Genomic DNA, 12,492 nt, shown 5'->3' with positions numbered 1-12,492 from the left:
GATATCAGCTATCTCGCGTTATTTATATTAGATCACGTGGCCATAAAAAGCGGCACATTTGGGCAGTTTATTAATAATGTTTGTCAGGAAATTCATTTGTATCTCTTTGTGTCCATTGCACATCGACATATAAACGTCTTTAATATATAAAGGGGTTTTAATCAACAATAAATGTATAAGCAAAAACAAAATCAATATTTAGTAGTTACTAATTCCCTAAATTTATTTCTATGTTGCAATTTATATGTTAAAGAGAATGACGGAGGAAATAATATCAGCATTAAGAAATCCTAAGATCTGATTCAGGGGGTAGTCAGACAGAGTCGAACCTTATATTTGCATTCAGTATTTTCCATTGCTCACATTCGTTTTTACACCAGCCAGGATCAGCATCTTGGAAACCATACAAATACCTTCTAGTAACACTTCCTAACACTGAAATTTATATTCGATGTTAGTAAATCCCTCTTTTTCATTAATAATTTTTTTGCTATGGTCAGTCTTCATTACATATCCTCTCTACTTCGGTCATCATCAGTTATTTTGCTGCCCAATAATCATTTCACTGTCTTATTTCGTAATCTGATTCCCTAAACAGTACCTGATTTAACCCTCGTCTTACCAAGGGACAGGAGAGGGTTTCTTTATGCCTACCTTCTCATAATACTGTAATCTACCCATTTACATTATATTTTAAAATTTTAAAATGAATATATTTGTGATTTTTAATGATTTCTTCTACCAGATTACGTCGATGTTTTTAATTTTTCACTAAGACTTAACGAAAAATTTAGGTCTTGTCAGTGGATATGAATTTTCAGAACAGGTGTCATATTCATATTTCCAGGTTTAGGACTCTTCTTAAATACAAATATATCTTTAAAAATTATGTTGTGCGTAAAAGACAACGAAATTTAACGAAATCCGTATTTCTCTGTGTTGGTCATATATTACGCCCGCTTCTATAGTACACGTTATGGAAAATCCGTTGGTACTGCTAGGTTTAATTCAAATAGGTTACATTACCTTTCATTTAGTTCCAGTGAGGGTTATGTTATAATCCCTTTAAAGGGCACAATTTGTTCCATTCAACTGTTATTCGAAGTGCTTTGCTGTCTCTGAAAGAATTGCAGTGTCACCAGTAAACTTCATAATGTTTATTGCTTCTCCCTCATATTTAATTCTGTTTACAAATTTATCCTTGTGTGCTTTACTACTTGTTCGGTGTAGATGTTGAATGACATCGAGTGCAGGCTACCTGTATGTCTCACTCCCATCTTCAAGTTGCACAGCTAGAAATCCAGCAGATGGAGTGCAGAATTTATTTGCTTCAACAAGTTTTGGTCTTTGATGGGGTGAGGCTGTAAAATGCATGTAGAGCCACATTACTCCTCTCTTCTTTTTAACTGACGACAGCAAAATTCATATTTCAGTGCATATACGGCAAAAATTCAAACTTTCACTTAGGACAACAAGGATTCCCAACTCCCCAACTCCCCACTTGTGCAGGAACATGTAGGAATGAGCGTCCCTCCAATTTCCGAACATTAAATGTGTTTTGTAAGTTCCGGAAGAGTAAGGTACATTGAGATAACTATTTCTACATCGAAAGGTAAGCCAGTTCCGTTCTAACCCACTAGCGAGAACAAATGCAAAAGACGGTTGGAGGTGCAGTAATTGGGAAATGTCGTTAGATTGTATTGTGGGATTGAAGAAGTATCAACAAGGGAAACTCTTGTATCATTTTTATGACTTTACGCCTCTTATCTTCAGATATTATTTTTAAATGACGAATAGTGGCCAAGGGAAAATTGCTACCTCACAGTGTCTCTGGACAAATAGCTTTTCATCTAAGCATAATCTGAGGCGTAAATGTAAAAGTCCGATATCAGAAACTTCTCAGTCCGGGGGCGCCTGACTCAAATTCTTTAACATTGTCATTGTCCAAGTCAACAGAAGGTGCAGGTGATTTCTCTAGTTCTAATTGGTTGGACGCCGCTTTCTAGAGCTACAAATACCTTTATTTTTTAAAAGCTATAAAACAAACGGTTGCATATAAGAATTACAGTAATGGAATAGCAAACGTACCGTGAAAAGGTTTTTCAACAGCGTGATATCAATTCCTACATTTCGAGCTATTTCTCCCTTCTCAGAGAGCTTCTCGCACAAAGACATTCTAACACTGTCAGCTGCTTATTCCAGCGACTATCGTTAGACTGGCTCATTTATCTAACAAGAGCATTAAGAAGACCCCTTTTCTTTACGTAGGGGAAGCATTCTTTCGGCGCAATCAAAAGACCATGAACTTAAGAACAATTGACGCATATATACTCCGCTTTATAATTATTTCGAAACCCTGTATTTGAAATATGGCACGAACAATTCAATCGTGAATATATCGCGCGTTGCTACGACAATGTTGGTAGCTTGATCAGTCGTGTGCTGCATATCTTTGAAAGTAATATGGTGCATACTAATTGACATTAGTCGTCTAAATAATTCTCTTAGAATGTTACCGCCCGTTTTTCGTTCATCTGGAAATTGAGTTGCAAACAAAATGCGAGATCTGAGAGACTAGTCAATGAAACAGGAGACAGTACATGTCAGATAATTGTTGCATCCTGCAGTGGATGTCCATATGTCTGTAGTTGCTGAGTATACACCTTCTGTTATATGAGCAATTACCTCAGTCATAATAATATGTCGTAGGCATTTAGCACTTTTTGCCATGTACCTCGACACAGTTTTGGGGTGAGATATAATGGCCTTTGCAGTATCAACTAACGTCTGAACAAGATCCCTAAGACCTTCATCTCTCATAGTTTCATACGTGCACACATAGCCACGCATTTATCGACAGTTATCAGTTATCTCCTGGGCAGGTTTAGGAAGTCGTTTCTGCTCCACTTAAGACCCTTGTTTATTACACACGCATGGATGGCGAGAAATTTGCGAAGTGCCACTTTGGCCTTCAGCATGAGACTAAACTCCATCTAACACTGAACAGCAAACAAAATGAGCGCTTTTCCTAACGCCATCCACAATAGGCCTTAACACGGTCCCAACTGAACTTTTAAGATTCGCTTTACGCTGTGTGGTTCTCTGCTCACCACTTATTAGTCTTTCTTTTCCATCCCTTCTTCTTGACATGTGCTTCTGCTTCTGCAAACCACCCTCATTTTTGCATTACGAAAAAAATTAAGAAATCACACCACTCCACTAGACACTGCATTACCCTCCACTCGTAGCCCGTAGCTGACAACTGCGGTCAGTGCTACCAACAGCCCGTAGGCGGCAGCACAGCAGTGCATTGGCAATGCACTTGTGCAGTGACGTCACGGTCTCGCTCAGTGCGGGACAGTGAGGCCGCGGCCCGTGGGCTGCATCACCACGCGCAACTCTTCTGAGCGCGTTATGTACAAGTGCTTTCGCAACAGTACTGCTCGGCCCTTGGGGTGACGTCAGGAACTCGCTCAGCCCGAGATTGCTGTAGTCGAGTGTGGTCGCACGACTCTGCACTGTGCGGACCGTCGGTCCTCGATGCGGCTGCCCCGGCTGAACCGGCAGCGCGAGGCAAGGCTCGCTACGGTCCTGGACGGGCTGTGCCTCGATGCCCACTTCTGATACAAAGTGCACAACCAGAGCTCACACTCGGCCTGTTGTCACCAACCGACTGACATCATACAAACCAACTGCGACGTCACTCCAGCAGTGGCATCATTAATTCCCACGGGCAGACACGTCACTGAACTGGCTTAAACACTTATCCCCAGAACATTGAAACCTTTAAAATTTTTATTTAGTGTATCTTGTACAAATATCCCCCATGCCAATAAAAATGATTTGTCAAACTGTTTATTTAAAACATGTCAAATAGCGTATTGTTTTTTCTTGTAAACATCATTCTTGTAAATTTGTTGTACACAACTCATGTAACAGCCAGTATCATAGTCAAATGATCCGTAGGCACATGTAAGACACCAAGAAATTTTTTTTTTTATATTTATGAAATATGTGAGTACCAGTGAGACCAAAAATGGTAATAAGTACATGTAATACTTTCCATGAAGATAAAGAACAGAGAAGCCTTCACATTTTTTCTGTGATTAGCTAGGAGATGCCTTCCTGTTTCGTATCGTCCCTTCTTCTTCAGATTTCGCTTTGTAAACATCTACCTTGTTAGCTCATAAGAACCGTGAATATATTTAAATATATTTAAATTAATACCTTTCATATGTATTGATTTAATAAACTAAACATATCTCTTTGTATTAATGTCTTTATCAGCTTTGTGTCGGCTATTCGCGAAACAAGTGCAAAACTGCTGACATGGAACCTGTCAGCCATTGGTGTGATCCAAATATTGATTAGCAATTTGCCAGATCTTTTATGGTGCACCAACGAAACTGCAGTCTTTCAGAAACGAAGTCCGATACTCAATTAACGATACAGCATAATTCGAATGACCGATCGCGTTATGCACTTGCCTTAGGAAAATTACATCGGAGCAACATCAGTAACTTTGTGTTTCTCTCGAACACCAACATGGAGTAATAGGAAATCACAACAGGAATCAACAAGCACTGCTCGGTTAATTTCAATTGACATTACTGAGCTGACTACCTGATGGTAAGTGGTAGGTGAAGACGACTATTTTCTTTACATTCTCTATCTTCCTTCCACCTTCGCAAGCAGGAAAGGTAACAGTTACAACTAACCACTTCCACTCTCTCATCGACCCTCCAGAGAGATTATTGCTATTGTTGGATAGGGACGACTTATACTGTGGTCACTCTATGTGTGGTTGCAGTTTAACGTTATACCAGACACACTTCTGTTTACAACAACAAAATAATAACAGAACCGCTACATCAGTTTGTTGCATCAGCCAGCAGTGTGAGATAAATAGCTTTTCTCATACGAGAATGGGAAGCGCCGTTAATTTAGAACAATTTAGAAACGTGAGCACGCTGGATCGCACGAGATCTGCCTTTCTCATGAGTTCTCCCAGTAAAGAACTTGCAAAACTGTGAACCAGAAGCCTACCTCTCCCTCCCGCCTCTTCCCCAATTATGTTGTTGTGGTCTTCAGTCAGAAGATTGGTTTGATGCAGCTGCCCAAGATAGTCTATTCACTGCAAATCTCTTCAGGCTGCACAGTGAATGCAATGTACATCAGCTTGAACCTGCTAACTGTATTCAAGACTTTGTCTCCCTCTACAACTTTAACACCCTCCCCCACACTCACATATACACACTTCTCTCCATTACTCCATTACCAAACTGAAAATTCCTTGATGCTTCAGGACATGACCTTTGAAATTATGTTGTACCATAAATTTATTGTTTTTCCTGGTTCGACTCAGTATCCTCTTATCAGTTATTCGATGTGCAGTGCCACCACTATTTTTCGGCGCTACTGAGTAAAATTGTGATGTTGCCATGGCTGTTGCAAAAGACCTTGGGAATGAGCCAGCTAAGAGCCGACCAAACACCATTATGTTAGCTGCAGAAATGCCACAGGCAGATTCCCACATTGTGCTCCAGGAAACGGGCTAGCAACGCCATAACGACGACACAGCAGAAAGGCGTTGGTAGGCCAGTTGCTACACATCCAATCAACAGACGTCTTATGGTCTACATGGTTACAAGCTGTGATTTGCGAAGCAAGAATGCTCTGTCCGATCATAAATTGCCGCTATTTTCAGTCAAAGGTGTCTCAGTCTGGTACCTACTATCGTCGAGGAGAGGTGTATGCCACTCCTCGAAGCGACATGATGCCTCAAGTAACCACCACGATATTTGGCCTCCACTACCTGTGGGCCCCTGCTTCTGGTTTTAAGATCAGTGCTGTGGACTACACATCTTCCAGCCAGTGCACCAACTACCATGTGCATTGTAAGGTTTATGATCGGGCCGACAAGTCTCGTGCCAGTGGATCAGGAGACTGACAAATGTGACAACATTTGCAGTGTAATGCGTGATGCAGGCGATGGCTGCTGCGCAGTCCAAGGACTAGACTTTCTGATCAAGCATCATGACGAAACTGAGTTTCGATAACGAGCGCTGGAACTCAGGGGGATAACTTTCAAGCTGGGGGAAGGTGTCACCATTGAAATACTGTTGTAAGGTTCGTTTATCATGATATAGTGCCACAATGCATTGGGAAGTTGGTTTGGGTGACCGAAGGTGTTGCTAACCTATACGATTCTGGAATCGTCGTTGAGTACGCAATGTTCCCTGATTGTGAGCACTTCTGCTGTCAATACTCTCGTTGAGACGTTATCTGAATTCCGTCCTTGTTGCTGGGAGTTCACATTTCTTGTCTGTAGCATACAGAGAGGAGAAGATAGTGTTAGATTATAGTAGTCAGAGGACCGCCTTCTGCCGTCCATGTGTTTAATGAGTTTTTTTTATTTTGTGGCTGGAGTTCATCAATCGTCGCAGACGTGTACGAGAACCATCACAACGACGCACCGGATGCAGTACATTCGGTGATATTACCAATAGCTTCGGCTATTAGGGCTATAAAGCTAAACAGCTGTGATCACGTACGTTTCAATTCCACTGAGGTTGCACACCTCTGTAGATCATCTTTGTAACTAGTGTCTTCTAAAGTTTGGGATGTATAGGATATCAGTCACCTCGTGTTATTTATATTAGATCGCGTAGCCAGAAAAAGGGGCACATTTGGCCAGTTGATCAATAATATTACTCAGGAAATTCATTTGTATCTCTTTATGTCCATGGCACATCGACATATAAATATTTGTAATGTATAAAATAGTTTGTATCAACAAAAATGTATATGGAGAAACAACATTTATTATTTAGTAGTTACTAGTTCCCTTAGTCATTCATTTATTTTTATGTTGTAACTTATATGTCGAAGAGCAAGAAGGAGGAAATAATATTACCGATAAGAGATGCTAAGATCTGCTTCAAGTGTTAGACAGACAGGGCCAAATCTTCACTTTCGCGTTCAGTATTTTCCATTGCGTACATTCATTTGCGCACCCGCCTGGAGTAGCATCTTGGAAACCATACAAATACCTTCAAGAAATACTTCCTAACACTTAAATTTATATTCAATGTTAGCAAAACTATCTTTTTCATTAATACTTTTCTTCCTGTAGTCAGTCTTCACTTTATTTCCTCTCTACTTCGGCCATCATCAGTTATTTTGCTGCCCAATTGTCCTTTTAGTGTCTCATTTCGAAATCAGATTCTCTTAACACCACCTGATTTAACCCTCGCAATACCAAGGAAGAGGGAAGGGATACTTTATGACTACCTTTTCAGAATACTGTAATCTAGTCATATACATTATATCTTAAATTTGAAAAAAAATATATTTGTGATTTTTAATGGTTTCTTCTTCCAGATTCCGTACTTGTTTTAAATATTTCAGTAAAACTTAACACAAAATTAAGGTCTTGTCAGTGGTATAGCACTTTCAAAACAGGTATTATATTCATATTTTCATGTTTAGGACCCTTCTTACATATAAATACATCTTTAAAAGGTATGTTGTGCGTGAAAGACAACGAAAATTAACGAAATCCCTATATCTTTGTCTTGGTCTTATACTACGCTTCCCTTTTGCAGTACACGCTATGGAAAATCCGTTGGTACTGCTAGATTCATTTGGAATACGATCCAAGATTTCAAACTTTCATTTAGAGCAACATGGATTCCCAAAAATTCCCGTGTTACTAGTTGTGGAGGAAAATGTAGGACTGATCGTCTCTCCTATTTCAGAACATTAACTGTTATTATTGTAACTTCCAGAAGAGCAGAGTACATCGAGATAACTATTTCTAGATCGAAAAGTAAGCCAGTTCCTTTCGAGCCCACTAGCGAGAACAAAGAGAAAAGACGGTTGGGGATACAGTAATGGGTAATGTCTTTAGAGTGTATTGTGAGATTGGAGAAGTATGAGGAAGCAAAACTATTGTCTCCTTTTCATGACTTTACGCCTCTTATCTTCAGATATCATTTTTAAATGACGAATGGTGGCCAGAGGAAAGTTGCTACCTCAAAGTATCTCAGGACAAATAGCTTTTCATCTAAGTATAATTTGAGTCCGATTTCAGAAGCTTGTCTGTCGTGGGACGCCTGACTCAAATGCTTTAAGATTGTCATTGTCCATGACAACAGAAGGTGCAGTGCAGGTGTTTTCTCCAGTTCTAATTCCTTGGACGCCGTTTTGAAGAGCTACAAAAACCCTTGTGTTTTTAAAGCTATAAAATAAACGATTGCGTATAAGATTACAGTAATCGAATAGTATACATAACGTAAAAAGTTCTTTCATCAGCGTATTATGAGTTCCTTCATTTTGGGCTATTTCTCTCTTCTCAGAGAGGTTCTCGCACGAAGACATTCTAACATTGTCAGCTGCTTATTCCAGCGACTATCCGGTATCTATCAAGAGCATTAAGAAGATTACTTTTCTTTACGTAAGTGACGCCTTCTTTCGCCACAGTCAAAAGACCATAAGGTTAAGGACAAATGACGCATATGTACTCCCCATTAAATTAACTTCATAGCCCTGTATTTAGCAGGAACAATTCAATCGTGAATACACCGCGCAGTGCCACGACAATGTTGGTACCTTGATCAGTTGTGTGCTGTATGGTTCAAATGACTCTGAGCACAATGGGACTTAACTTCTGAGGTCATCATCCCTTAGAACTTAGAACTACTTAAACCTAACTAACCTAAGGACATCACACACACCCATGCCCGAGGCAGGATTCGAACCTTCCAGACTGAAGCTCATAGAACCGCTCGGCCACTCTGGCCGGCATTTGCTGTATGACTTTCAAAGTAGAGTCGTCGATACATTAATCGTCTAAATAATTCTCTTAGGATATTACAGACCGTTAATGGTTCATCTGGAAACTGGGCTGTAAACAAAATGGAAGATCTAAGAGTCAAGTCAATAAAACAGGTGACAGGACGCGTCAGCTAATGATTTCTTGTCGTGCTAGACGTCCACAAGTCCATAGTTGTTGAGTATTCACCTTCTGTTATATGAGCAATTACATTAGGCATAATTAAATGTTGTAGGCTTTTAACACGTCCTGCCATGTACCACGACACAGCTGTGGGGTGAGATATAATGGCCTTTGCAGTGTTGATTAACGTCTGAATAAGATGCATAAGACCTTCACATCTTATAGCTCTGTATGATCTTATGTCTCGTGCACATATAGCCACACATATATCGACAGTTATGTCCTGAGTAGGTTTAGGAAGTCGTTTCTGGTCAACACAAGACCCTTTTTTATTAGACATGCATAGATGGCGAGAAATGTGCGAAGTGTCACTAGACCTTTCTGCATAACAGCAAATTTCACTGCACAGCGAACAGCAAACAAAACGCCATCAACAATAGGGTTTTCCGCGCTGGATTAGCCGAGCGATCTAGGGCGCTGCAGTCCTGGACTGTGCGGCTGGTCCTGGTGGAGGTTCGAGTCCCCCCTCGGGCATGAGAGTGTGTGCGTTTGTCCTTAGGATAATTTAGGTTAAGTAGTGTGTAAGCTTAGGGACTGATGACCTTAGCAGGTAAGTCCCATAAAATTTCACACACATTTGAACATTTTTTTAGAACAATAGGGTTAAACATGCTCCAAACTGAACATTTAAGATTCGCTTCAGAATGTGTGGTTCTTCACTCAACACTGATTAGTATTTCTTTCACTTCCTATTTTAACTGACATGCGCTCCTTCTTCTGCTGACCACATTAGTTTCCTCGCTCATTTTGTGTGTTACGACAAAAATGAAGAAATCCCACCACCCCACTAAACACTGCTCTACTCACCGCTCGTAGTCCGTAGCTTGCAACTGTGGTCAGTACTATCAACAGCCCGTAGGCCGCAGCACGCCAGTGTTTGCGCATGCACTGGTGCAGTGACGTCACGGGCTCGCTCAGTGTGGAGCATTGAGGCCGCGGTCCGTGGGCTGCGTCTTCATGCGCAGCTCTGCTGAGCCCGTGGCATACAGGTTCTTTCGCAACTGCACTGCTCGGCCCTTGAGGTGACGTCAGGGACTCGCTAGGCCCGAGAATGCTGGAGTCCAGTGCGGCCGCAGCTCACGGGCCGGGCCTCTGCGCACGACCCAGCACCGTGCAGCCCGTCGGATCACGATGCAGCTGCCCCAGCTGAACCTGCACTGCGAGGCAAGGCTCGCACCTCTGTCATGGCTACGTTCCTGGACGGGCCGCGCCTCGATGCCCATTTCTGCTACAAAGTGCACAACCAGAGCTAACAACCATCTGGTCATCACCAACCGTTTGACATCATATAAGCTAACTGCGACGTCAGTCCAGCAGTGGCTACATCAATTCGCACGGGCAGTCACGTACCTGAACTGACTTAACCTCTCAAATTTTAATTTAATCTATCTTGTACACTTATCTCCCATGCCAATGAAAATGATTTCTCAAACTGTTTATTTAAAACATGTCAAACTGTGGATTGTTTTTTCTTGTATACACCAATCTTGTAATTTCATTGTACTAACGACATGAATGACTACTCATGTAACAACCAGTATCGTTGTCAAATGTATCATAGGAAAATGTAAGACACCAAGAAAATTTTTCTTTCTTTATGTTTATGAAATATGTGTGTACCAGAAAGTACACAAATGTTAATAAGTACATGTAATACTTACTACGATAATGAGGAACAGAGAAGCCTTCACATTTTTTTCTGTTATCAGCTAGGAGCTGGCTTCCTGTTTCGTATCGTCTTTTGTTCTTCAGCTTTCGGTATGTATGCATCCATCTTGTTAGCTCTCGTTGTTGTTGTTGTGGTCTTCAGTCCAGAGACTGGTTTGATGCAGCTCTCCATGCTACTCTATCCTGTGCAAGCTTCTTCAACACCCAGTACCTACTGCAACCTTCATCCTTCTGAATCATTTTCGTGCATTCATCTCTTGCTCTCCGTCTACGATTTTTACTCTCCACACTGCCCTCGAATACTTATTTGGTGATCCCTTGATGCCTCAGAATATGCCCTACTAGATGATCCCTTCTTGCAGTCAAGTTGTGCCACAAATTTCTCTTCTCTCTCATTCTGTTCAATACCTCTTCATTAGTTATGTGATGTACCCATCTAATCTTCAGCATTCTTCTGTAGCACCACATTTAAAAAGCTTCTATTCTCATCTTGTCCAAATTATTTATCGTGCTCTTTCACTTCCTTACATGGCTACACTCCATACAAATACTTTCAGAATCGACTTTCTGACACCTAAATCGATACTCGATGTTAACAAATTTCTCTTCTTCAGAAACGCTTTCCTTGCCATTGCCAGTCTACATTTTATATCCTCTCTACTTTGACCATCATCACTTATTTTGCTCCCCAAATAGCAAAACTCATTTACTACTTTAAGCCTCTCATTTCCTAATCTAACTCTCGCAGCACCCCCCGCCCCCTATTTAATTCGACTACATTCCATTATCCTCGTTTTGCTTCTGTTGATGTTCATCTTATGTCCTCCTTTCAAGACACTTTCCATTCCGTTCAGCTGCTCTTCCAGGTCCTTTGCTGTCCCTGACAGAATTACAATGGCATTGGCGAACCTTAAATTTTTTATTTCTTCTCCATGGACTTTAATTCCTACTCTGTATTTTTCGTTTGTTTTCTTTACTGCTTGCTCAATATACAGATTGAATAACATCTGGGATAGGCTACAACCCTGTCTCACTCCCTTCCCAACCACTGCTTCCCTTTCATGCCCATCGACTCTTATAACTGCCATCTGGTTTCTGTACAAACTGTAAATAGCCTTTCGCTCCCTGTGTTTTATCCCTGCCACATTCAGAATTTGAAAGAGAGTATTCCAGTCAACATTATCGAAAGCTTTCTCTAAGTCTACAAATGCTAGAAACGTAGGTTTGCCTTTCCTAAATCTATTTTATAAGATAAGTCGTAGGGTCAGAGTTGTCTCACGTGTTCCAACATTTCTACGGAATCCAAACTGCCCTTCCCGAGGTCGGCTCTACCAGTTTTTCCATTCGTCTGTAATGAATCCGTGTTAGTATTTTGCAGCTGTGTCTTATTAAACTAATAGTTCGGTAATTTTCACATTTGTCAACACCTGCTTTCTTTGGGATTGTAATTATTATATTCTTCTCGAAGTGTGAGGGTATTTCGCCTGTCTCATACATCTTGCTCATTAGATGGTAGAGTTTTTTTAGCCCTGGCCCTCCCAAGGCTGTCATTAGTTCTAATGTGATGTTGTCTACTCCTGGGGCCTTGTTTCGACATAGGTCTTTCAGTGCTCTGTCTAATTCTTCACGCAGTATCACATCTCGTATTTCATCTTCATCTACATTCTCTTCCATTTCTATAATATTGTCCTCAAGATCGTCGCCCTTGTATAGACGCTCTATATCAGGCTCATCCAAGAATTGCGCCCGGTGGGGCAGCGGGTGCAAGACAGTGTAGTTCAGCGCCCCGTACACGACCGTGTGTC

Source organism: Schistocerca serialis, chromosome 3 (assembly GCF_023864345.2).
Source record: "Schistocerca serialis cubense isolate TAMUIC-IGC-003099 chromosome 3, iqSchSeri2.2, whole genome shotgun sequence".
Lineage (NCBI taxonomy): Eukaryota > Metazoa > Arthropoda > Insecta > Orthoptera > Acrididae > Schistocerca > Schistocerca serialis.
The sequence above is the reverse complement of the archived record's forward strand: the minus strand, read 5'-3'. Positions refer to the sequence as shown.